At 36.4% G+C, this 27,143-nt stretch overlaps 1 protein-coding gene across 4 annotated transcripts in view; it reads left to right on the plus strand.

Moving 5' to 3' along the window:
• The first annotated feature begins 1,806 nt into the window (after positions 1-1,806).
• The window catches only part of LOC121313454 (anion exchange protein 2-like), a 101,498-nt gene continuing 76,161 nt past the window's right edge, over positions 1,807-27,143 (plus strand). For 2 of the 4 annotated variants that reach the window (XM_041245990.1, XM_041245993.1), the window contains exon 1: positions 1,807-1,870. The gene's annotated coding sequence lies outside the window, so the exon portion shown is untranslated. The remainder of the gene's footprint in view (positions 1,871-27,143) is intronic. The other 2 variants (XM_041245994.1, XM_041245991.1) reach the window with 2 other exon arrangements.

A 27,143-nucleotide genomic window follows, 5' to 3' on the forward strand; every position in this document is an offset into this window, starting at 1 on the left:
ATTTTATTTATAGGGACAGATTCTCAAAACTTTTACTAAGTACTGTAGTTTCAAATTTCATGGTTAACACATGATTGAGTTTTACATTTTTTGGCCCTATTCACAAAGCTTCAGCTCATTAGCATCTTTTTATATTTTTCAGTATCTGTTTTTTTTTATAAATGAAATACAGTTTGGTATTTTTTAAATTGTTCTAGACTGCCATTGCCTCTCGAATTAGGCCTAATGTTTGTGACGTATGAAGTAGCCTAGTGTCTCCTTGCAACACACAACCTGCTGCCAGTGACCTGGACCTGTTCAAAGATAAACATTTCTCTCAGTTTTTTTGCTTATTATATTTCCTATATAAAACTACAACCCTGTGGTGTGCATGGTGAGCCTGGGAGCACGATTTTATGCCCTGGCTGTGCAAATTCGCCGATCTTCACTGGAAGATCCCACAGGGAGAGTTATATTGGCTCTGACACTCCTGCAGGTTAGAGAGACAAAATTGTGATGGGCTGAATCACATCCTCAAGGGCATGCTTACAGGGATCCACAACCTCTCTTGAGCACTTGGGTGTGAAGAGGTCGAAAGTCTGAGTTGATTAAAACAAAGGATTAAAACAAAGGATTAAACAAAGGAGACAAAGGATTAAAACAGCTCCCATAATTATATTTAATTATATATCATCTATATTTTCCTAATACAGTAGTTAATTTCTCACATGTTTAATATTCTATTATGAATGACGATCTATAGTTGCTTAGATTGTGTTTATTAAATACTTCAGCAAAATTAAATGATTATAAAAAGACGGCCGATGAAGGCTGATGTGAGGTGAAAAAAGCACTCAGTGAACAACACTGCTTCCCAACCGGGATTATTTATGGATACCAGGAACTGGAACTGAGTAGCACTAACTCTCCTCAAAGGTCTCATCTCTCTGTTTTTAAACTGATTTCCGGTCTTTGTATTTCCCTCACATAATCCCCTTTCCTGTCTTTTGACATGGATGTTGTGCGATACAACGTCCAGCAGGTGGGGGTATAGAGAAATGTGAGATGGGCCTGTCTTCAGGGGTGTAGCGGGGAAGAGTACCCTTGATGTATGTAAATATCTAACCTAATATAATTCACATGCACAAAAACAGTCAGACTATAATCTAGAGACCAGCTATATGTGATATGTACGCAAGGAGCTAAGTTATAAAAACTAGCTTGCATCCCCAAAGGTCTGGGAAACAAAACTATTAACATTAAAAACTGGTGTGAGAATGCTTGTATGCTAATGAGAGGTGAGAAAGGATTTGAAAAGCTGCTTTATAATTACAGTGATACCTGTACAATTACGTTTAATAGTGTACAGTGTCCGCTATGCCATAGATAAAGGTGTAGTGGGGATTCCGTCTCAATTTGTTACTTAAGCAGGAAGGAATATTCCTAAACATTTTATCCAAAGCACTAGTAAAGCGTGAGTAATTTACAAAGGCATATTCTAGTCATTCTTAGACAAAGACTATCAAAACATTTTACAATTTATTTACTTTTTTGTAATCCTACATGCGTTTTAGTTCACTTGTTCTTAATAAGTAGTCCAAACCTTGTACTGTTTGAAAAGGGTACATATTATCCCATGTACTTTAATAATAAACCTTGCAAACAATTTCTGGAAATTTGGTTTGACAATCCTTGACTGCAGCAGAGCGCGAATCCGCCCTTCCTACGCGGGACCGCGCCTTGCGGGAGAGCTCTGAGCTCACAGGCTGTACCTCGCAACACGTGGTAAGGTACGCGCACGTAGTTGGGTTTTTTTTTGGGGGGGGAGGGGGGGGTTGGTTTGTCTGAACCATTTCCAAAGAGCGGGAGAGAGAAGATTTTTAAACGTAAGGTGAGAAACATTAAATGTATTTACTGTAATTATTTAAAAGAATGAATTTAGTAGGGAGGTCTGACAGGGTGACAGCGTCCAACTTGTCTGATGACGTTATGGTTGTGATGTAAAATTTCGGATTGAGCATCTGCGGTACCGCCAGTGTGTAGGAAATCAGAAAGTGACTAACAAAAGTAAAGGGATGAGCCAAGAAAAAAAGGAACTGGACGTATGTGCGGTAACTGAACTTTATATAGAAATTATATCTACAGTTTTAGCTTTCCGTATTTTCATTTGCTAATACCACTGTAGAGCTGTTGTGGGATATGACTTGTTTCCAGTTGTCTAATTTTAAGTACAGGAAACAGCAAACCAGTTATATAAGCTATGTTTTAAAACACGTCCCCACGTCTTCCTTGTTTTTTTTTTTTTTTTTTTTTTCCTGGTCAAACTACCACATATTTGCGAGATTAATGTTACTTCTAGTTATTGTACGTTTTCTCGGGGGGGGGGGGGGTAGTTGATTCATAATACTGGTAAAATTAATTATGATTCGTCGTTACGTAAGTTCTATATTTAGTACATTTCTATCCAGCCCAGGGTGACAGAATTGCCACTTATGATAATAAAACAACTTCAGACCAATGGGAAGCATGTGCTCAACTGCAGGTCTTGGAAGTGACGTCAGTTCGTAGTTCGACAGTTTTCGGCATATGTGAGGAACCACTTTCCAATTGTGATGAAACTTCTAAGGACATTTTTTGTAGACCTGACATCAGAATTTGGGGAAACCGGGAGGTAGATGGAGACCTGTCTTTATGTCCACTATATCTAGAGCAGTGGTCTTCACTGTTTTTAACTGGGGGCCACTTAAAAATAAATACATTAAAAAAAAAAAAAAAAAGTCATTTGAGGGCTGTACACATTCTTTAGCACATTATCATTATAACCTTTTAAAGATAAAATTGTAAATCTACGTTTACCTTAACATCTGGACTAGGGGACTGTGCCAGTTGCTCCTTGACCATCTGCCTGTTGTATTTATAATCAGGCACTGCAGTCCTTGTAAGACTGTCCAAATGTTCATGTGCCATTTTGTTTCTCTGTTTTGATTTCACAGTGTTCATTGTGGAAAAAGTTGACTCGCATGTGTATGTGCTAACAAAACATGATAGTACTTTTGAACACATTGTCTCAAAACTGGATAGCGCAAATTAGAAGCAGTGTTCCAGAAATGTTGAACTCCCTGTTTTGAGTTTAGCTTTCAAAGTGTCATCTGACTGTGAAGTTCAACTATTTCATGTTCCACCTTTGCTTGGTCTGCTCCCAGGACTGTGAAAGCAGGCGACGCTGATGAAACACTTGAGTGGAAAGAGTTCTCAATGAAATTGAAAAGTTCCTTCAGGTCCATGGCATCTTCAAGTCTTGATTGAAATTCCATCTGTAGTTCTTCCAAGAGAATTGCCAAAAAATCTGAATTATAATGTTTCAGTAGGTCTGTGTTTTTCTGACGTGAGTAGCTTGAGAGGTGAGAATGCACAATGGAAGCATGTCTTAAGTCAGAAATGAATGATGTTTTTATCTTGCACTTAAATGCGGTTTATTGCACGGAGCATGTCACTTGGAATTTTTTGTCTGCCTTGTAACTGAAGGTTCAAAACATTGACGGAGCTTGTAATGTCAGCCAAAAATGACAGTTTTATTAGCCAGTCTGGATTCTCCAGTACTTTCTCCTCTTTTCTTTTACTTTTTAAGGAAGTCACGAATCACAAGGAGCAGGCTTAGAAAGTGATCCAACACTCTTACCCGAGACAGTCACCTGACTTCACTGTGTATAACCAGATCGCCATATTCTGTCTTGTAATCGTCAACGAATTCCCTAAACTGCCAATGGTGTAATGCTTTTGCAACACTGAAATTCACAGTCTTGGTGACAATTTGCTTAACTTTTAGCATTTCGTCATTTTTTAGAGCTGAGCTTGAAGTGGAGGCTGAAATGTGTTCTGGGAGTTGTATTTTACCCACTCCTCGCATATGTTTGAAACTACGACAGTACTTTCAATATGTTTTTTTTATCGCCAGTTTAAAGATACAGTACTTTAAAAAACTAAGCATTAATAGAAGTGCCAAACTTAGGGGCTTGGAAGACCACTGATCTAAAGAATAAGATATCTGCTCATCTAATTGGAGTAAAACTTCTTTGCTAAAATAAATATGGGATTTTGCTCGTTGTCACTCAATTTATGAGTTGCAGATTTTAATAACATGATCTGAATGACTATAATTACTGCTTGTGGTTAGTCTCTTGGTTTATGTTGTCGCTGGACATTCTCCACACAGGCTGGTTTATTTTGCTTTATATTTTGCCATCAAGAAATAAATGGTTAGCACCCATATTCCAAAATAAATACCATAAACAGAGATCTGGATTACCATTCAAAAGCCCTTTTCTACTCAAGCAGTTATTAACGTACCATAGATACTGTACTAGTGGTGTTAAAATCAGAACTGTCAAGTCAGCTGACATTTTTTATGAGTGAAACTCCCTGTTTTGCGTTTCAGAGGTGATTTATTGATTCTTATTAATATAACTAAATGTTTTATCCAGAAAAATAACTAGTTTTAGAGCAGCATTCTTATGATTACAGTGTTATTTATTTCAATAAAAATGCATGATAAGTGTTAGTTTATTTGTAAAGACAGTATTCAAATCAGACTAATAACTCCCTCAGAATCAATTCAAATAAAGTATCTTGTTCAACACCTTCCATTTAGTAATTTGTCTGTTCAGAAATTGTCAAAGGACATTTTTTTCAGAGCTTGACTTTTTATATTTTAACCTAATCTCTTACCTTAACTATAAAGATAAGACCGGATCAGGCCTGTGACAGCTGGTATGATAAGTAATGCAGTAAAATGGCATGGATTGTACAACTGAGGGCCCTATTTTCAACAGTGCTGTGTGATAAGACACAACCTATTTAAATTAGTAAGGTTAAAATGTGGACCTATAACATCACTATCTGTAATTACATTTATATTTTATATTTTTCTTTTGCTCTTTTAAAATAATGTGTTTTTCATATTGCACACCCCTTAAACTGGCATAAATAACTTAAAATGAAGAGGCATATACAACACAACTTAATAAAGGGTCTCTTGAGCGTATTCGAACAACTGAACACTTAATAATTTGAGTCCTTTACTAACAATTAGACAAGTGATAACAAGGCTTTAAATCTGTTTTTTTCTTACATCTTACAGTATGTACAGTGCATTACTAGCAGATAGCCTCTGGTGTTGAAGGTTGTGCAATTCATTATGTAAACTTTCACCAGTGACTGAATCTCTTTATTGAAAATGTTGTCACAAGTTTAGTGTCAAGACTCAAAATCTGCAATCCACTGGCTTGCAAAGCTGCTACCCAGGTTGATATATCGGTCAGTATGTCAAATCAGTCACTTCAGGAAGGTTTCTGACCTGACCTCTTACCATTTTGATGCTGTTTGGCAAGGATATTGGTGCCATAGAGACATAAGATTTCCCATGTTTCATGTTTTTATGTGAGAGGTCACCAAATGTTTAACTCGAAGTGGCTCCCAGAACAGACCAATGACATAATGGTACCAATAACTTGTATTTGTAATGGAACAGTAAAAAGTAAAAACTATTGCTGGAAAGCTCTCTTTGTGCTTTATCCAAATATGCCATTTTTCTATTTAACGTCAAACAGTTTGTACCAAAAATCAGCCTGGGATCTTGATGGGATCAGAAGGTATTTTCTCATCAAATTGTGTCATTGTAGTTTCATGGGGGATAAATTTAAGAATCACTTGAAAGTGACTGGCTGTCCATTTATTAGTGAAGAGACTCCTTGCATATCTGAAAACAAAGATTGAAGTGAAATGTCATCTGTTTTATTTCTTGGATGGTGCTACTTCACAGTACAAGAACCAAAACAAAGTCATCAGCATTGCAAGTCACCAGCAAGACTTTGGAATGCCAGCAGAATAGCACTTTTTTGCAGCGAGCCATGGGAAGGGGCCCTGTGTTGGCATTGGTGGAACTGCCAAGCGGCTCGCAGCAAAAGCAAGCCTTCAAAAGCCGAATGATCCAGTCCTTGCTCCAAGAGCCCTTTTTGAATGGGCTAGAGATGCTCTCCCTGGCACTGTGGAGAAAATCTTGCAAGTTCAGCTCAATGAATCAGTGATGATAACAGGAACATACCAGTTCCATTCCTTCTGACCTGATGCTGGAACCCTCTCAAAATTGACTGTGAGGGATTACTCTGCCCAAGATGTGGGCATTAACAGTAAAAAAAAAAGTTATTGGTCTGATCTGGGAGCCATTTCAAATAAAATATTTGGTGACCTTTCACATAAAAACCCTTTGACCTAGAGACGTGAAACTTGGGTAATCTTTTATCTCTGTGTGGTACCAACATCCCTGCCAAACCGCATCAAAACACATGAACCTTTGGTTTCAAGGGTGATTGACCTGAAATGGACTGACTCTAATAACTCTGAATGTGTTGGTTTTGATTTGGTTGCTGTCAATTTCTGTATCAAGTTGATACTCTGAGTGATCCAAAGAAATTACTGTAACTTGATTACAGCGGATGACTGTGTTATGAAGTTGCATCCCGAGGGAGATTGCATGCAGACAGGGGAGTTTATTTGGTGCACTGATACGTTATCAGGATTGAAAAAAAAAGGAAAAGTACATAAGCATGCTTCTGATAAGCATCTTGGAATGCAGTAAACAATGTGACTAGTCAGTCAGAAAATATGAAAATATCATCATTTGAGTAGAAAGTTGAAGTTCACAATTTTGAGAAGCATTTAAAAATTATAAAAGATTTATTACTTCATCTGTTTACCTACTCATGTCCAATACATTTAGTCTGTTTGCATTTTTTTAAGCTTTCAGCAGTATGTAGATGACTACTTTTTGACTTCCATTTAAGATTTTTTGAAACCTGTTATTCACTGCTTCTGTGAGCCAGATAGGAAAGGAATGCTCTTAATTTAATCAGTAGAATGCTGTAAAGGACGCCTTCAAAATTGGTACAACAAAACAGCTGCCAGTCACAGGGTTGAACTGTAATTCTAACCTTGATGTTTTTTGCAGTAAAAAAAAGAAAACGTTCCTGAGTGGCTCAGCTGGTTATGTTTTTGTTTTTTTTTCCAAAATGGCTCAGGATGCAAAATAGCGTGTGTGTGTGTGTGTGTGTGTGTGTATATATATATATATATATATATATATATATATAGAAAATGTGTAGACAGCTCAAAAACTACTGGACAGAATAACACAAAATGGTAGGCAGATTGATTGATATGGACTGGATTGCAGATACGCTATATATAATTTTATGGCAGGATGCTCCAAAAGTGGGTTTAAGTTCATTCAATCTGCCTGCCATTTTGTGTTATTCTGTCCACTTTTAAAGAACGGGTTAAGTTTGATGTCGGGAGAGTGTTTGTTTTTTATTATTCTCCTGTAGGTAAAAAAAACTATTGGACAGTTACTACTGCCATTTGGCAAGTTACTGCATCGAAGTAGTCTTTAGTGCCTTTTGTGGGTGGGGAGGTTTAGAAATGTGTATTTTAATATAAAAAAGTACTTTTAACAACTAATGCTATACATGCGCAGTTGTACAATTTGGTAACCGTTTTTGTGTAGTTCTGACTGGACCTGCAACAATACAATCACTTAGGAATGCTCTCCAGTTTGACCTACAGCTCCCAGAATGCACACCGAACGACTGATCGTAGCTAACATTTCAAGCTTTTCAGATGCGTAACAAAGCATCATATTGTACTGTACAGAGTAAGTAAATAAATAATAATAAAAACTGTGCAAGAGCAGCTATAAGTAATGGCGAAACTTTTCAAGTAGGCCTAAAACGATTATTACATTATATTAGGCTTACAAAAATCAAACACTCGCCCATATAACCAGAAAAGCCATAACTTCCAAAGAAATAATTTTTGTTTATTTCTAACGTAAAACAAATAGCTATGCACTTTGATGCTCTAGTGTAAATAACATGGAATGTATAGAATTAAAAAGAATATCTTGATTAGCTGTCATAAAACAAAACATGGAAATGCTAAATATACAAAACCATTTGAAACACTGTACTGTACAGTCATGATCGTTTAATGCAAATACAGTAGTCAGGACTTCCTCATTAAAAAATACTTAGGACTTAGACATTTTCAGAGATCGAGAATCAGTCAAATTGTTCTTGCAGTTTAACAGTACATTTATACAATCACTTCAATTTAGTAAATAATATAGCAAACTAGGCTACCCTGTGGTTTCATTCACAAGTTGTAAAAATAAAATAAGCAATCGCCAGCAACAGAAAACATTTTGAATAAACTTTATGAACACAAAAAACAGCATAATTATCAAAAACATTAAAAAAAAGTAGCCCAACGTACTGAAATTTAGCTGGCTGCACAAATATGCACTCAAACCCTATTTAAAAAAAAAAGAAAAAAGTTACCGATAACAAACCCTTCACCAAACAGGGTATGAACAGCTGCATGTCAATAGAATATTTAAGTTAAATACGGTACTGTATGAAGTTGCTATTTATGCCACAACTGTAAGTAGACTACATGGTGCACTTGGATTAAACCAGAAGAACCTGAACAGACCATGGATGTTTTCTGAGAAAACCGCATTACCCATGGAACACTGAGGTAAACGCTTAGCAACAAAAACTAGTTTTTGTTTTTGCCGTTAGAACATTTTGCATACAAAAACAAAGCTGGTCTCATTACTGGATTGCTGTAGTGTATGATGAAGTCATTGGCATAGGGTCAGATTTTTTCATAAAGACTAATAAGAAAGTTGACACATTGCAGTAGCTGATCTCACATTTTTACAGTGTTATAGAAAGTCTACAACCCCTTTCAAATTTTTCACCTTTTGTTTCCTTATACCCTGGAATTAAAATGCATTATTTTTTTTTTTTTTCATTTATCTACACATCCTACCCCACAACTTCCATGTGAAAAAAAAAAAAATTATAGAAATTTGTAGAAAATTAATTAAAAATAATAACTCAAATAGCTTGGCTGGATAAGTGTCCAAACCTCTTGTAGCAATCCTAAGTTAGCTCAGGTGTAACCAATCGCCTTTAAAATCACAGCAGTTCCTGTAGATTCCCTCTGCTGGGTAGTGCATTTCAAAGCAAAGACTCAACCATGAGCACCAAGGTGCTTTCAAAAGAACTCCAGGACAAAGTTGTTGAAAGGCACAGATCGGGATGGGTATAAAAAAATATTAAAGGCTTTGAATATCCCTTGGAGCACGGTCAAGATGATTATTAAGAAGTGGAAGGTGTATGGCACCACCAAGACCCAGCCTAGATTAGGCCGTCCATCCAAACTGGATGACCGAGCAAGAAGACTGATCAGAGAGGCTACCAAAAGACCAATGGCAACTTTGGAAGAGCTACAGGCTTTTATGGCAAAGACTGGTCAAAGTGTGCATATGAGAACAATATCCCAAGCACTCCACAAATGTGACCTTTATGGTAGGGTGGCAAGAAGGAAGCTTAGATATGCCAGCATTCATGTCTTTGCTGATGTCATTACTGATGTCATATATGACATAATATCTGATGTGACGCGTGGGCATAATAGCGAGTTACGGTTGCGTGCCTTAACGTCACATTTCCTGACTTTTGTGATTTTGAACTGTAACCTTAACATTTATTTATATTTTTTTTTTCTCAGAGATACGACTATCAGCTTTATGTTTTTTTTTTGTTTTTTTTTTAAACATTCTCATTTTGTTGATCATTAATGAACATTTCTGTACTGTGGTTGTTGTCGAGTGATTGAGAACAAGACATTTTGTGTTTTGAATTGAAAGTGATGGTCTCGAATGGGTCAAAGTTCAGGTATATTTTCCTCTAGCGGAATTATCACTTTTTGACGCCACTACTGTGGTATTATGCCCTTGTTTTCGAATGGCTCAGGATGCAAATATAGCTAGTGGTGGAACAACATGTTTTTTTTTTTTTGTTCGGATATTTGTCCGAGAAATATATTTGGAAATTTTTAGAAAAAGCCATTAAATGAAAAGCATTATTTTAAGTGGAGAGATACTCAGGGAGTATATTTATTATGTATGACGTTTAAACAAAAAAGTCTGAAAAACAACAAAAACACAGCACCAGCATATGCTATTGACAGTATGGCAGTACTGCAGGCCTTTGCATAACTAACAAATACCAACCAATAAAGAAATTTAAAGGTATTAAATTTTGTTTGCAATATTTGTTCAAGTGCCTTTATAGAATTTAAATAAATTCACCCTTGCGTTGTTCACGTTACAGTCCAACAGAAAACAATTAAAAAACAAAATCAGATGGTGTTGTAATGGTGTTACCGCTGCTGAAAGAACCCTCTCTGACAGAGTCGATGTTGCTGGTATGCAGAACATTTCCCTTGCAAATTGGGACGTTGTTGGAAAACGGCAAGGCATGTTGCTTCCACCAAAAGAGCGGGCTTCTGTAACAGTTTGGGTTCTTGCAAAAAAAAATTTTGTACTCAGATCGGTCGTCCACGGTGTCCGGTTCCTAGTCTACATCCCCAAATAAACTGCTGTAGTCGTGTTGCTTTTTGTGTTGGCCACGGCGGGTGTTTTCTGTGGTAATTGCATCAATACGCATTTCTGACAAACAAATATTTTATTTTCATGTATGTGTATATGTACAAGTTCCAGTGTATTCAAAGGTCATTGCAGCTGACCTATAAAATTCCATTAAAACTGGTAAGAAGGCGCAACATTTAGGGTAAAAGACACCATTTTCTTTATTTCTTACATATAAAAAGAGAACTCTGGCGTTTCGGCCAGCTTCAAATACTCCACTTACAAGGAATCTCTTAATTCTTATATATAACAAAATAAAACAGAAATACTTTCCTTGAAGCACTTTTTATAACTAGGCCATATGTTTTACATACAGGGGTATCTTAGAAGTGCCCTAAAAATGTGAGCAAGGAATAAGTTGTGGAAGCTGATTTACACAGTTACTTCAAGAAATGGCTTTAGGAGGTTCTTGCTTGGATCAATAAACAACCAAATCAGCAAAATGAGCCAAATGGATCTCCTCTGGTTTGTAACATTTTTTTATATTCTTAGTCACATACAACATAAAACATGTAACCACAGATTATAATGCTAAACTAGACCATCCTGATTAAACAGTGATGTGTTACATTAGGGAGTACACACAAACGTTGAATACCTTCATTTCAAACACGCAGTGTTCATTTTACAATTTTATAGTGTTAGATATTTTGAAAATCACCACTTCCAAATAATGTAGTACAGTTAGATCAGCAGATAAATAAAAGTATTTCCGGCAAAGAACTGCTTTACTAAAAACTGCAAACATACACGATTCAATAGTGAAAAATTCAAAGTTAAGCATTACAGGTAATGCTACATTTCTAAAACAAACGAGACACTAATGTGGGTGCCTTCCTCTTACATGCTATTAGAACAGAATTCTGTTTAAGTGTAGTCAAGCCAAATATCTCTGTCAAAACAACGCCCCAGTGCACCTTAAATAAGAACAAAAGACCTTTTACTAGCAAGAGGAGGGCATTCGGCCCATCATGCTCGTTTGGTTGTTAAAAATCTTGCAAAGAAAGTAAATTAGACAAAAGACAACAGCTCTGGCTACTAAGTACTTTTTATTGCTTTCATGCTGAACCTGTAGCCGTCTGGTCCTGTGCTTTCTGCTGCAGGTGAAGCGTCACATTGATCCTGTTCGTGAAACTGATATGCTGGCAATGAAGTCTGTATTCATTCTGGTCTTTCCACCACTCATGCATGCTATTCAAAGCACAGGATTTTCACAGCTATCACTTTACATGCAGATAAAATACGGATTAACACAAAATCCAAAGAATATAAAAACATCGCTAACATTTTTGACATGCGGTAGAGTTTTAATAATGTCGGCAAATTTATATAATTTTTGCAGCTTCTAGCAAATGCACTGTAATGACCAAATAAACAAGCATCAATGAACTCCCTTTTGATCAGCTTCTAACACATTCCTGTTTTATGTGTTATCTTTGCTGATACTTTTTTGTAAGTAATATGTACTGGGATTCACTTGAACTAAAATAACGGAATAAACTACAGTAAAAGTAAACTTCGGCAAAAAGATTGTGGTGGCGATCTGAATGATGTTTGGATAAATCAATGGTATTTCCTCGTTTTGTTTTTCACTTATTTAAAACACTCGACATTTTGACTGTCTGCCTTCAACCAGATTGCTGTTGTCATCTGGCAGAAATCCAAAATAGCTCCACAGCAAGCTTCTCTCTCTGGCTTTTGCCTTTATTGCTGGGATACTTAGATATTTTTTATTTTATTGCTTTAAATTCTCATTATCTAACCGTAATATAGCTTTAAATCCCACGAACAAGCCTTCTACTGTAATTGTAGTATCTTTAAGTCTCACAACCAGTCTTCATTAGAAGTGTAGAATTTGCTGCCACTCAGTAGTTGGGGAGAGTTTAAATTATTTAGAATAAATCAATGATATACTACGTTCCCGCTAGCCGCTCACCACCTAGCAACAAGCGAAATGTTTTCACTTGTGGCTCAACTATTTTTCACCAAGTTTGCCACGGTGGCGAAGGCTTTGAAAAATGTAGTTGTGTAAGAGTGCCAGCACGATTACTTTCAATGTGTGCTGGTAGATGAATCAATACAGACTGTTTGTTTAGTTTGATTTTATTTTGCCCAATGAAAGCCTGTTAGCTTGTTCACGTAAAATGTATGCAACAAACGTTGTGTTTGGTGGGAGGACAGAGGTTCTAATTAGAAACAGTCAGTGGACAGCTCTTGTAAAAAAAAAAATAAAAAATTAAAAACATGGCATCCAAACTGAAAAATTCTTGACAAATTATCTGAATCATGTTCCAAAACATGTAGCCCAAGGAATAGCAACCATATACACACAACACAAATATGACAGTGATAGTCACAGGGCGGTGAAGCAGTCACGGTTTCAAAGATACCCTCTGGTCCTAAAAGAACATTCACAGACAGCAAGCCAAAAACACGCAGCTTCAAAAGATTACAGCTAAGTGTGTGTGTGTGTGTGTTTTTTTTTTTTCATTGTTTGCTCTTTAAAATGTGTTGAAATATATTTTGGAAATAGTAACAGAGTGGATTCGACAGAGGAACAATTTAATAAAAAATAAACACATTTATTATTTTAAAAAGGATTTGTTTCACTATGATATATGGAGTTCTATTGTCAGAATCTGTGCAATATTACTGTCAGTAGTCCCAGGTCAAAGAACACTGTAAAAAAAAAAAAAAAAAACACTTTTTTTAAACACAGTAGTGGCTGCTGTACAATTCTACTAATATTATTGATCACATTAGTACAAGCTTGTTTAACTAGAGCTGCGATCGGTCAGGTAAGCATTAATATTAACATACGCTAATAGCACTGTCCTACAGTGGAAAGAAAACCCAAGTCACAGTCAAAATAATGTAAAGCATTATGCAGTACATGAATGAATATCTCTGCAAACCTATTCAGAATTTAGGTAATCTGTAATGACGTTTTTTCATGTGGGACTAAGTTTGGCATTTATTAAATGAGAATCAGAGTTATAGTGCACTTTAAATACTGTTTATGTGTATTGTAAAGGGTAGGTTGTAAAAATACATGTCTTTTTGCCTTGTGAAACAGTATGTTTGACTTACAGTTTACAGTATTGTTAAGTGGCTTAAGTTTTTCCAGTATGGCTACAAAATGTTAAGTTGCTTTAGCCACAGTGGCTGACTAAATGAAAGTCTTGGAGAGAATGTAAACGGGTAAGAACAAGAATGAGTTGGCTTTTTTTAACAGACAATCCAATAACTAAAAACACCATTGTGCATAATAGTTAAACAGAAAGGCACAACTTACGTTCAAATTAGAACACTTCCGATTATAAAAAAAGAATACAAAGGACTTGAGTTATAGCTAAAAAGAATGTGTGCTTCCGCATCAAATATCCCTTTAATATTGTAATAATAATAAGAAATACTATATTTTAACAAGTAATTTCTATCTGAACCTATGTTGTTCATTACTGTGAACGTTGTATTTCTAAAAGCAAAACTTTTGAATTAATCTCACAAATCCTGACAAATTTAACTATTGTACTAATTTCAGCGTATTTCTATACAATATTGCCGTATAATCCAAACACAACATGCTTTGAAACAAAATAAGGTAATCGGTAGATTTAATAGATTTAAAACAAATTAAGCCTTCATTTTTAAATCAAGGAAACGTGACTACAATAGGCCTACTTCTGACTTGGCTTGTCCAGCGCAAAAGTAGTGTGGTCAACATCATCTAAAACAGAACGGCAATTTTTTTTTTTTCAATTTCCAGAAAATAAAATAATCATTTTCTGTTGTTGTATGTGCTGTAGTGGAAGCTATTTAATGTTTTGGTGTAGCATGTGGAGGAACCTGTTATCTTGATCTACTTTTTCATGAAAATTACAGTACACCTCCTAACCAGTTTCCCTTGTGGAGAGGATTTATGCTTTTTTGTTTTTGTGTGAATGGTTTCTTGAACAGGTTCCCAGCCTCTCCTTGGTCATGATCAGGCCACCCACATTAGTCTCCTGTTTGTTCGTCTGTATAAATTGTATGCAACTCTCACAGAGCTATTGTCATCATAACATCTAGACTAGCCTCACTAAATGCTAGAAAGTGGAAAATGAGTGTCTGGTAATACAGTGTTGATTGTTTATTTATGTATTTGTTTGTTTTGACATGAAATATCCAGTGGGATACAATGGCAACATCTACTGTGCAGTTTTGTTCAGCTTAATGCAAGTCTACATGTCTATACAAAACAGTGATTCCACAGCTCACCTACCACTTGAGGTTGGGATGCACCAGTCTATAGCACTCCCATACCCTGAGCCATCTCCTCTAGGTTTCAACTCCAAGTCACCCATCTGGTGCCTGCAGGCTTTGAGGATTATGATGACCTTCAGAATTAACATGATCAAGATTTTGAGTAGTATATCATGGGGAAAATAGATGGTAAAATTAGGGCCACCCTTTTTCTTGTGATTTGAAATGACCATCCACTTGATCGATCTTCTAATAGGCAATATTGCCCCATTTTATGATAGCTTTTTGATTAGCTTCTGTACACTACTTGATATTTTGATTACATTTCATCACATACATTATAAGACCAAGTGTCGTTTGATGTACTTACTCACTAGGCTCCTGTATCTGTCAAAAAAAGAAAGTTTGTTTAACGGTCTATTTGACCTGTGTTATTGAGTGAAAACACAATGTACTCTAATCAGAGTCTTTTTGATTCTGAACTACATCTAATCCAACAATGATAACAAATAAAGTCTATTGCACTGTAAATCAACTACTTAAATACAAGCAGAATTATTCTTGAAATTACTTTGAGTTCTAATCTTCTCAAGCTTTGGGTTGGGAGACTTTTTGTTTATAGTGGTTAATGTTCACTAAATGCTTGTATTTATCATATATTAAGTGTAGGGTGCCAGGACTATAGGTGCTATACTGGATTCAACAACTGGTATACAATATGATGAAGAGTTGATGGCTGCCTATTTTGATCTCATTTTTTTAGTGTGCAGTTCATAACAGCAACCACACAAGAACATCAGCACGTAGGCTGCCCCTCTTTTTACCCCACAACCCTTACCTTTGCACCAGTCAGTGCTCCCTGTCTGTCCCATTCTCCTCAATCCCTTGAATCCCCTGCTGCACTTGGTTGCACCCAATATTCAGCATAGTCATGTAATTCATTTATTTTCACCGGTTGTGGAATTAAATATTTATAACATGTAATATTAGAGTAACATTGTCACAATCAATATTGTGCACGTTTAAAGAAATTACTTTAAACGATGTACTTTTCTTTTATTAAACTAAAAGCCAGTCAAATGAAATGAAACTTATTCTATTGCCTTCATTTATAATACAAGCTTTAAACTGAGTTTCAGATGAGTAGGTTATGTTGCAGTTCTGTATGTTGCAATTGCTGTGCTGGTGACGTTTGTAATTAAAACTAAAGATTGACTTGTGTCAAGCTCTGTACTGGAGAATGTGGACTTCATGGGACTGGGGAATCAACCTGTAATTTTGGCTAGAAAAAGGGCCCTGTCACCCCCCTGTCTTTAACTTATCATTATCGGTAATCAAAACAGTGATTTCCCTTTATCCTGGTGCTATTGAGGGTGCATTATGACGTCAAAAAGTTTCCCATGTTAGCAAAACTTGGGACTATTTCTAGCCCTCTCTTCTTACAACAGACTCACACATAGTGTGAAGGAGTTTACTTCTCACTAACCTTCAAGACTGCCTCAACGTATGCACAGATGGCACCAAGTTGCTAAAGTTGTGTGTTCCTAATGTATTGTGGTACATTAAATGTCTTTAGGGGGAGAAAACAAAATCATCTTGAAAATGGAATTTCAGGTAAGAAAGTGGCATTGCGAATGTTTGACTTTCTTTTTTATTGTCGTCACTTCATGTGGTTTTAGAGATGCGGTATTGAATTGAATTGAATTGGTTTATTGCAAAGTTTGTTTTGTTACGGAACAATTATTGTTCAGTTGAATGAATTGTATTTCGTATTGTACCTGTCCTTTGTACTGTTACACATTTGATATTTTGAATAACATCCTGGTATTCTGTGTGCACATGTTCCTTTACGAAAGAGATTACGAGGTGATAAACTGGTGGGTTGCAGGTAATAAACCTTTATTGTTCACGTGTTTAGTTTTCATAAAACTATGGCATACTGAAATAGCAGAACAAAAAAACCTTTTTCTGCTTTAGATTATGTGTGGTTGTTTTGCAGTAAAAGAAGAACTGGAAGATTAATGCTGTGTGTAAGAAGGACATTATTTATTAAATGGAAACTAACATGTATGGGCAATACACTGTATACTCTGACTGGTTTAATTAAATTTTGCTCCCTGGTAGTAATCCGCGTACCTGCATTAAGTGCTTATCTTTTGTTCCAGGTGATGGCTACTGTATTAGGATGGTACAGTAGATCATGTTTTATATTTTATTAGCGTTCAGTCTTGTGTGAATTGGTGGTAAATTAACATAATTTAAGATTAGGCATCACAATGTTATTGATAAGATTCAAATGTTTAAATTTAGATCCTTTTAAAGGAAGGTCCAGGGATGTACACTAAACTACAGCATGCACATGCAGCTATAGAAACCTCCTGACATTTCCTAGAAGTTAATACCAAGTAAATAGTGTGTGGTGTCTTAATTTTCTATTGTTGAATGCTATTCCAATGAATGGAAGGTAGGGGTGTCATGATATGAACATTTTCTCATATGACTGTTGTGTGTGTTATTATCACGATAATTGCGATTAAACACGATAATTTGCAAAGAACTACAAAAATACAAATTTATAAGGTTTACTATTTATAAAGCTATAATAGGTATGAAATCAATATAGCCTAAACTTTAACAAAACAAATATAGTGCTTGCTTATAATACAATAGATATGTATACAATACTCAATATTTCAAATGCAGAACTCTGTGAAATAAAAAAATAATTTGGAGCATTTCCAAAGTAAATAAAATAAGCCTTACAGAAAGAACTATTTATTTATTTATTTATTTTAACTAAAAAAAATAATTTTCCAGGCTTTTTCAGTGTTTTTCTTGTATTTTCATTTTTTTTCTTTTCTCATTTAAATTGTTCTGTTTTGGTGTCAACATAGTCCAATATATGGGGGGGGTACAACTGACTATAAACCTAAAAACAAAATAGTGGTTAATGACAATACAATAATTGTCAGAATTATCAGAATTATCTTTTTATCATCATATCGCAACACTGGCTGGGTTTACATGCACATATAAATCAACTCTACAGTCATGACTGTGTGATGTAGTCATGCGAATACATCGTGAAATAGTAAAAGGACATCCTTTTGGCAGCGTGACTTTAAGGGCAGGGTCAATCACTTTCTCACAATAAAAACAGCTGTAAAAACCCATGTAAAACTTTCAGCAAGAATCATGCTTCTGGCTCACGAGATTTTAGCAGTCAAGATCCAGTTCTTAACTTAATCTCACGTAATCTCCAGCAGAAAGGCCGTACAAAACACACAGACACACAAAATGTACATTTGTGGACTACTTTATAGGGCTGTGTCTGAAGGTTCGAAGGTTCGTTCGCTAGCCAGGGATTCGAAGATTATTTTAAACCTTCGAAGGTTCGTCAGGCGGGTTCACACACTGTGTTGTTTTTTTTTTTCTTCCTGTTAACAGAAACCGTTTGACAATGTGTGAATACTATCAGTCACATATTAAATGTCACTCACATGCAAAATTCGATCTTTTTGATTTGTATAATGCATATTACGTAAACAAATGTTGTTATTAAAATCTGCTACCCTGTATGGATCAGGATATAGTATCCAAAACAGTGGGCAGTACTTGTTTTTTAATTTCTTTCAGGAAGCTTTTGTTATTCAGCCACTTCCTTTGAGACAGACAGCGATTTTCACTTATTTTAAGTGTTGTTTTTTAAAGTCTTAACTGTTATTTTGTTAACTTTCATTTATTAATATTCTTAAAAACATCTTCCTCTGCTTTTAGATTAATTACTTTAATGTATTTGATCTTTATTTTAAATGCATAATGCTGCATGTAGATTATGCCTAAATGAATACTGTATTATATTCTGTTGCCATGGAAACGGAAGGTTATGCTTTCTACCTTTTCCACCTTTTGTGGAAGATAATTAGAGTTCCGCACAGGTTGCTGACAATTTAAGTTGGGCCGGTAATACATATGAAGGTACATGAAAAAAATATATTCCTGTTCCTACGTCATTTACATGACTCTCCCTGGTCAGCAGCTTCATTTAAAAACAAACTGCCACCATTCAGTGTAGCACAGTACACCAGAGAAGAGCTAATGGTCAAAATGAAGACATGAATATCCAACCAAACAGTGACGAGAACTTGGAAACCATGAGGTTCAGATCAGTAACAAAAGAATATATCGACTTTCATTGAATGTATTAAAGAGGACATATTTATCGAAGGTTAAATGAACTTTCGAAGATCCCCCTTGGTTGTTATTATTATGGTTATTATTATTATTATTATTATTTAGCAGACACTTTTATCTAAGGCGATTTACAGAGACTAGGGTGTGTGAATTATGCATCAGCTGCAGAGTCATTTACAATGTCTCAACCGAAAGACGACGCACAAGGAGGTTAAGCAGCTTGCACAGGGTCACAAAGTGAGTCGGTGAGTGAGCTGGGATTTGAACTGGGCAACTCCTAGTTACAAGCCCTATTCAAGGTGCTGTTTAAATGTAGTAAGAAAGACTGCTGTGGTGGTGGAAGATTTCGTTTTCACCTAAAAGGTGGTGATTTCTATCAGTGAAAAAAGAGATGATTTGAAAAACAAGCTTACTGTATTGATATGTGATGCTTATACAGTAGCAGTATTTGTTAACTAATAGCTGTAGGCAGTATGGTCAGGTATATAAAATATGTTGACCTGAAAGTTTCAATCTAAAAAAAACCATGTGAGCTGCCTAGCAAAAGCATTTCATTAAAGAAAACGTTATTTGTTCAGTAGCTGTTTCAGGTGAAGATTGCTTTAAAAGTGATAGTATCTTATTTAGCATCAATAGTGTTGTTGTTCTCACAGTGAAGGTGCCAGGTTGCTTGAAAGGATGATTGTTTTGTTCAAAATGCAAAGTTGTGAAGTATCGGTTTATTAAAGACACCCCTTCAGAAAATCCCTCCCCAGCTCTCAGAAGTGACAATCACAACACAACAGTAACTCCTTTTAACTTGTGGAAACATACTGTACGGTCTATAGTCCAGTTAGAATGGCTGTAATTACAAACTCTTTTCTGTATTATGAACGTGTCTGTTGTTCTGAGTTGTGTTGCCCTAGAAACAAAGGTTTAAGGACAAATAGTGTTTCATTGTCTTATTACAGTAAAATTAAATTGATCTTTTTTTCTGCAAATGTGATATAGCTGTAGTACCCTAGGTGGAGTGTGAGTCATGTAGTTCATTCAGATGTAAGCGTATGTAATCGCTGGGGAACAAATGAGTTCTGACTTGAATATTTGATTCTTGATGTCATTCTTTTTCTCACAACTTTGATAATCTATTCACTCTAATTCACTACAGCACAGCAATTGCAGTATGACATGATCACACTGTCACAAAACCCTGCTGTCCGCATGGAATTGCCTACTCTATAAACATTATTTTTAAAAGCTCCTTTCTCTTAAAGGTCTTCCTTGTAAAATAGATTTTCGTCAATCCAAATAGGAAAGAGAATAGATTTTTAAAGCTGTATTGCTCATCTTTAAGGGTCCCAGGCCTAAAAAACAAAAAAAAACAAATGAGAAGGGTACCAGACACAGCTACTATACAACTCTTACCACAGGCTTTTAAGGGATTGTTAGCTGTCCCCTGTTCCCTGCTGTATCCAGCATCTGTTGCCTTGAACCCCAGGTGATCAGACCGTTTGTACAGTACAGTAACACTGGCGTGGCTCAAGCATGTGTGTGGTATATTCCAGGCTGTTTTATTTGTATTTCATTATTTTAATTAAAGGGTAGGTTGTTGCTGCCACTGGAGTGTATGTTTCATGTTACAGAAAGGTGTGTTTTCAGTCCAGGCTTTTACTGAAAGTATATTCAGTACAGTACAGTAATTATAATTTTCAGCACTACTTTAGCTACCTTTTGTTACTAATTAGCCAACCTGTTTTTTTTTTTTAAATTGAAAACAACGTTTGCTTTACTTTTTGTAATAAAATCTTAAACTAGTACATCATACAGAATACAGAATACCTCAGATACTGTAGTGACCAGTTTAATTACATTTGTGTAGACTACATATTAGGGAAGAGTTTAAGAAATACAGACATTTAAGTACTTTGATAAATATTTGCTAATCTTGAAATACGTTTCTTACAGTAGCAGCACTTCTTTATGAAATGTATGTGTAAAGCAATTTTCATAGGTCTCACATTTTCCTATATGAAAAATTAAAGTTTTTGAGTACTTGTTTCTATTCAAATTTCCTGTGAGCTCCAAAGCAGACACCTGCAAGGCTGGTCATTGTCCTCCCAGAGGTTCGTAGCTCACTGGCATCCACTGTCGGGTTCCTGGGTGTACAGAGAAAGCTGGCTCAGTCGTGGGATTGGAGGAAGCCCACTGAACCTTCAGGTCTCCTGAAAAAATGATTGGACATTCCAAATTGGAGAGAAAATCGGGGGTAAAATAATTGGGCACACTGAATTAAAAAACAAAAAACAAAGGATTAATGGAGGTTTTGGAGGATGTCATGTGTAGGTATCCGGTAGGGTCACTGTTCAAGTAGCTAACCCCCAAGGAGAACTGTAGGTTATTTACAGACTTCTTCATGAATAATAAAAGCAGCACTCGGACAAAATGAAGATACAGTCTGAAAAACGAAACTACAGGAAGCTGGTACGTTGGTAAGGGATTATTTTGCTATCCTTCTATCGGTTTCATCTCCAGTCTACAATCCAATCTGTTACCAGTCATTTAAATATTGCCTTAATTTCAAAACACAATCTGTAAAACAGAATGTAGGCCTAAGCAGTTTGTACTGGTGATTTGAATGCAAGGTTATGATTGACAATCCCCCTGTCAGTGAAGAGATGCTTGTACATTACATTACAGTACAGTATAGTAAAGCTGAGGACGAGCAGAGACTGTGACAGGAACAGTGTAATCCACTTTAATCCACAAAGCTACAGGTAATGGTTGTGGTTTAAGATTGCAGATTCCTAACATGTTTCTGCAGGTCTTTAGAACAAATATCTTTTTTTTTATTTAATTGAACCTTAAATTAATTCAAACTGATTGTTTTCACTTTGACGGTAATTCCCGTTAGAAGACAAGGCACCCTGTCTTAGAACAGCCTGACAAGATTGTTTGTTTGTTTGTTTATTTATTTATTTTTTTTTTTTTTTGCTGTTGTAAAGTACAAATGTATCCCCCTCAATTTGTTGTGCTGACCAAGTCAGTCTGTGTGTGTGTATGAGTGCGCATCATTGCTGCTGCGCCTTGTCTAGGGAGATGAGGGCTCAGACAGGAAGAGTAATCCTCCTAAGCACCACAGGGAGAATGTTTGAATCAGTAAATGCATCCTTCCTACAGTCCTGTCACTACAAGAGAGTTTCTTCCATGGATGGGTAATGTCCAGTTGACTGGGAAACTCTATTTGATGTACTGTAGTTCTGACCCCTCTTGCTTTGGTTCTAGCTCCGGCCATGCTCAAACTTTCTTCCTGCATTGAATAAATAACCCCTGCCCTGAAGGTACATGATTTCATATTGTACAGTATCACTGTAATTTTCTTCTTTTCCATACTAATAACTTAATATTGATTAGGTTTGTTTTGGGGTTACAGTTCAAAAGCAGGTGCAAAAAAAAAAAAAATATATACACACATACATACATACATACATACATACATACATACACACACACACACACACACACACACACACACACACAGAGATGTACTGTTTGGCCACCAGCCATGAATTTCAAACATAAATTAAGAAATAAAAAGTCTAGCCCTACAGCATGCAGTACAGTATAACTCATCTTCTGTTGCAGGGCTGGTTATTGTCAGGAACCTGATACATCATCTTTAACCACAATAATACTACTAATACTACAGTTCATTACAGGAATCATATGCCAGCTATATTATTTATTTTAAATAACAGTAAAAACATCCCAGTTTTTGATGGCTGCTTAAATTCATTGTGCCTTGAATTAGCACAGACCATCCCTGTTGTGCAGCTGCTGCAGTACCAGTGTGTCTGCTGGGTGAACTCTGAACCCAGCTGGCTAGTATGGTGCCAAATTGTGGTCATTTGATACTGTAAGTTTGGTGAATCAGACACCATGGAACAGACTGATCAAGGTCTTTAGTTCAAAATGCAATTTGCACCATTAAAATACAATCCTAATGATACAGAACGTGTAAGAAAAAAAACACCTAAGGCACACTTGTAACTAACTAATTTTAGCAGTTTCATTTTTAGTTTATAAAACAAAACAAAAAAACATTGTTAAGGAATGTCTTAGTGATGCATAATAAGAAATAAATCAAAGATCTTTCATTAGTTTATATTATAGTTTTATCTCAGTACTTACAATCTCCCACCTGTGCTAGTTTCAAAATACAGTAGACGCTGTTAGTAAAGTTAGATGTAGTATTTCTGGATGACAGTTATCTAGTGATTTTTAGACCAGCTGTTAGAGTTTATCACATGCTGTGAGATTGTTCCAATTAACAGCACACAGCCGACAGGGCATTCAGCTTTGACATCTTGTCTAGAAATATGACGCCTCTGCTATTCAAGCCTTCATACACACACTGTGAGGTGGGGGCGGGGGGGATTTTTTGTGTTGTATCTGGTTGTAGCTGTTGTATTTTTTTTTGAAGTCCAAGGTGCCTCTCCAAAGAATCTCTAAACCTGTTAATCGGGTTTGACCTGCAGTTTTATTAAAACGGGTGAAACTGTCATAATAGCAGAATATTTTTAGATAATTTCCATTTTTGTTATTGTGGTCCTTGATTTTTCTGTGTAGCGATTTTACTTTTTAAAATTGTTTTCCCTGCATTGGAGTGCATTCCTACTCACACCCATAGGAAGTAGAACTTGATTTATATTTTGAAACACTTTTTGATTTCGAAAAGATCCTTGAAGCTGACTTTGAATGACCAAATCTCCCCAAACAGTAATCAGTGATAACATTTCATTATGATTCCACGTTGCATAATGTGCGGTCATGTTAAATATTTTTTTGTTTTTGTTTTTTTACAGAGTTAAATTATGAGGCATAAAGCGTAGCTCATTTAGGGCTACTGATTCTCCATTCTGGGGAATGGCAAATTCCTTTTTTCAAAAATGACAAATTCCGTTTTTTCAGTTTTTCCCACTTTTTGTCAATTTATTGATAATTAAATATGGCATTTGAACATAAATATAATGTTGATCATTAAAATAGATTAGTTAATAAATATTACTACCATTCTCTTTCATAATTTTTATTAAAGCCAAGATTTTCAATCATACTCTTGTTGCTGTAATAGTAGGTAAAGCACCTGAAGACCCTTGCATGTCATAATGTTTATAAACATCGCTTTGCTCATTGCTGGTTTTAGAATAAGCAGGAAAACTTTATATTACAACAGTTCAAAAAACAAATGTCATACTGACATTACAATCATCAGAATAAAATATCAACCACTTTGAGAGAAAAAAAGGTGTGTTGACTGACTCGTAGCTACACAGTTTCAGTGCTGTGTATTACCTGATTGAATCCTCCCAATTGTTTCTTTGCTAATTCTGCCTTGTTTGCAAAATTTAACGAGGTGTGTCTCCAGACAGAATGTCTTTGTGTAGTGTAGTGACTTTATAAAGTGATCAATTTCCTTTAAGGAATGTGTAGCTAGAAAAATAGCTTTGAGCTTGTTTCTTCATTGTCAGATAATATAATTTAATTAATGGTCATGGTTTAACTTTGCTAATTATAGCTTTATTAACTGCAGTTAGAGTGGAAAGTAATAAACTGAACAATAATTAAATCCGCAATTAATTTAGCTAGCTTTCTTTAGGAATGACCTGTCTTGAGCGCAGTACCTTGTGTCCGTCTTAGTTTTTTAGCGTAGAAGAATGCAGTGCTTTGCCATTTTTTTTTGCTGTCTTCTTAAATTTCTTGTTCTCTACGTGTTTACGACTGGAAATATGATTGTTTATGGTATTGACTCGTAATTGATCAATCGATTGTTGCCTATTTGAGAGAGATGATTTAAGCGAAGACAATAGAGTACCTGACAATCTCACAAGATGCTCGAGATGGTCAATCCAGGTGGCTTGGTCAGTTGTGTCAAAAGCTGCACTTAGATCTAAGAGAACAAGGACTGTAGCAAACCCATGTCCACAGACATAAGGACATCGTTCACCACTCTTACTAGAGCAGTTTCAGTGTTGTGTCCCGGGCGGAAACCCGACAGTAATCTCTCACATATGCCATGGGCTGCTAAAAAGGAATTTAATTGGCTACCTACCACTCTCTCTAAGACTTTAGATAGATAGGGGAGATTTGAAATAGGCCTAAAATTGTTCAGTGGGTAGGTTTTTTAAGCAGTGGTCATATTACAGCAACCTTGAAAGACTCGGGAACAGCGCCAGATGAGAGAGAGCTATTAATTATATTTAAGATGGTGTAATTTATTTTAGAAACATCTTTGAGCAATTTAGTAGGAATGGGGTCCAAATCACATGATGTGGTTTTAGTCTTACCAGTTAGGTCAATAAGATCTGGTTGATTTCATTAAAATGAAAGAATCAAAGGTGTGGTCTGATAAAGCAGGACCCAGGCAAGCCATTGTGTCTATTGCTGTTTAAGTTGTCAGTAGTATTAAAAATCTGATTTCTTATATCATTATTGAAATGGTTAATAAAATCATCGCTGCTAGCTGAAGATTGTGCACCCAGAGAGAGTGCTTTCGGTTGATTAGTTAGTTTGGCTATTGTTTTGAATAGAAAACAGGGATTTTCTTTGTTTGTTTCTATTAGGTTTGAGTAATAAGCTGATCTTGCTGAAGACAAGGCTGCCTTGTATTTTAGATTATTATCTTTCCAAGTGAGAAGAAAGACTTGCAGCTTGGTGTCTTTCCATTTACGTTCTGGTTTTCTGCATGTAGGTTTAAGAGCAGTGTAATTTCATTGAACCATGGAGAACATCTTGTAACAATAACTCTTATTTTTAATAGGGGCTATAGTATCAAAAGTAGTGCTCAAAGTGGTATTCAGTAATCCACCAGCATATCCAATGATTACAGAAGCAGTAAGTAGTTTGAAAGATTTATAACCATCAGCATTCTCTAGGTAAAAATCGACTTCCTCACCAGAAATGGTAGCAATGCCACCACCCCAGCCTTGGTTACGTGCCTTCTGGTAGAAGGAGAAGCCGGATGGACATGCCTCTGTTAATTGGACAGTCTCGTCTTGTTTTAGCCATGTCTCAACCAGAGCCAGGATGTCTATTTCCAGAATAAAATCATTAATTTGGATAGATTTATTACCCAGTATTCAGTAATGCCACACAAAAGAGGTTGCTGTTGAATTAATAGCATTTTTACTAGCTGTCAGTTTAATTGTTATTACATTTTTGGAACCCAATCCCTGTAAAGAAGCTGGAGATAAACAACAAGGAAGTGATATTACAGTGACAGGGCAGCCTGTTTGTGGGGTTTGTATGCATGGCTGGGATGTCTCCTGGAAGTGGGTTAAAGGTTTTTAAACAGTTTTGGATATTTTCTGATTGAGCTTCTCTTGGTGCGATGCAGTCCATCTGTCTTAAACACAGGTCTTTCCCAGAAGCTTTCCCAATTATTAACAAGCCCTAGATTCTCAGACGAACACCACCAATCTGCTAGCTTAAAGAGAATAGTCTGCTAAAAGTTTCGTTGCCTCTTCTAATAACAGGTAGGGGGCCAGAAAATATAATATTCTTTCCTATCTCTCTTGCTTCATGACAGAGTTTCAAAATGTTTTTGAAGGGTCTCAGATTCTCTATATCTGACTTCATTTGTACCCACATAAATAATTATAGTTGTAACCTTGCTCTGTTTTTTTTTTTCTTGTTTTTTTTTTTTTTAATTTAGTCGTCGCCAATTTTTTTACCCTGGTTTTTCTCCCTAATTTAGTGTGCCCAATTATTATCTGTATCCTTGGCCCACTGCTAACAACCCCCCCGCCGACTCGGGGAACGGAGGCTGAAGCACACGTCCTCCGAAACGCGCTCCTGCCAATCCATCATTTTACACGCTGCGGATCCACAGCAAGGCCACCAGACCTATAGTGCCGGAGGACAACACAGATCTGGAGGCTCCACTGCAGAATCACAGGCGCCCTATCGGCCACAGAGGTCGCTGCTGCGCGGTGAGCTGTGAATTCCCCTGCCGACCTAAGCGCTCTCTACCCGGGCAGCGCTCGGCCAATTGGCGCTGCCCCCTAGAAACTCCCGGTCACGGTCGGCTGTGACATAGCCTGGACTCGAACCTGCGATCCCCACGCTATAGGGCACATCTGCGTGGAGTACCTTTGCTGGATGCGCCACTTGGGAGCCCCCTTGCTATGTTTTTTGA

This window comes from Polyodon spathula, chromosome 3, assembly GCF_017654505.1.
Source record: "Polyodon spathula isolate WHYD16114869_AA chromosome 3, ASM1765450v1, whole genome shotgun sequence".
NCBI classification, from domain to species: Eukaryota; Metazoa; Chordata; class Actinopteri; order Acipenseriformes; family Polyodontidae; genus Polyodon; species Polyodon spathula.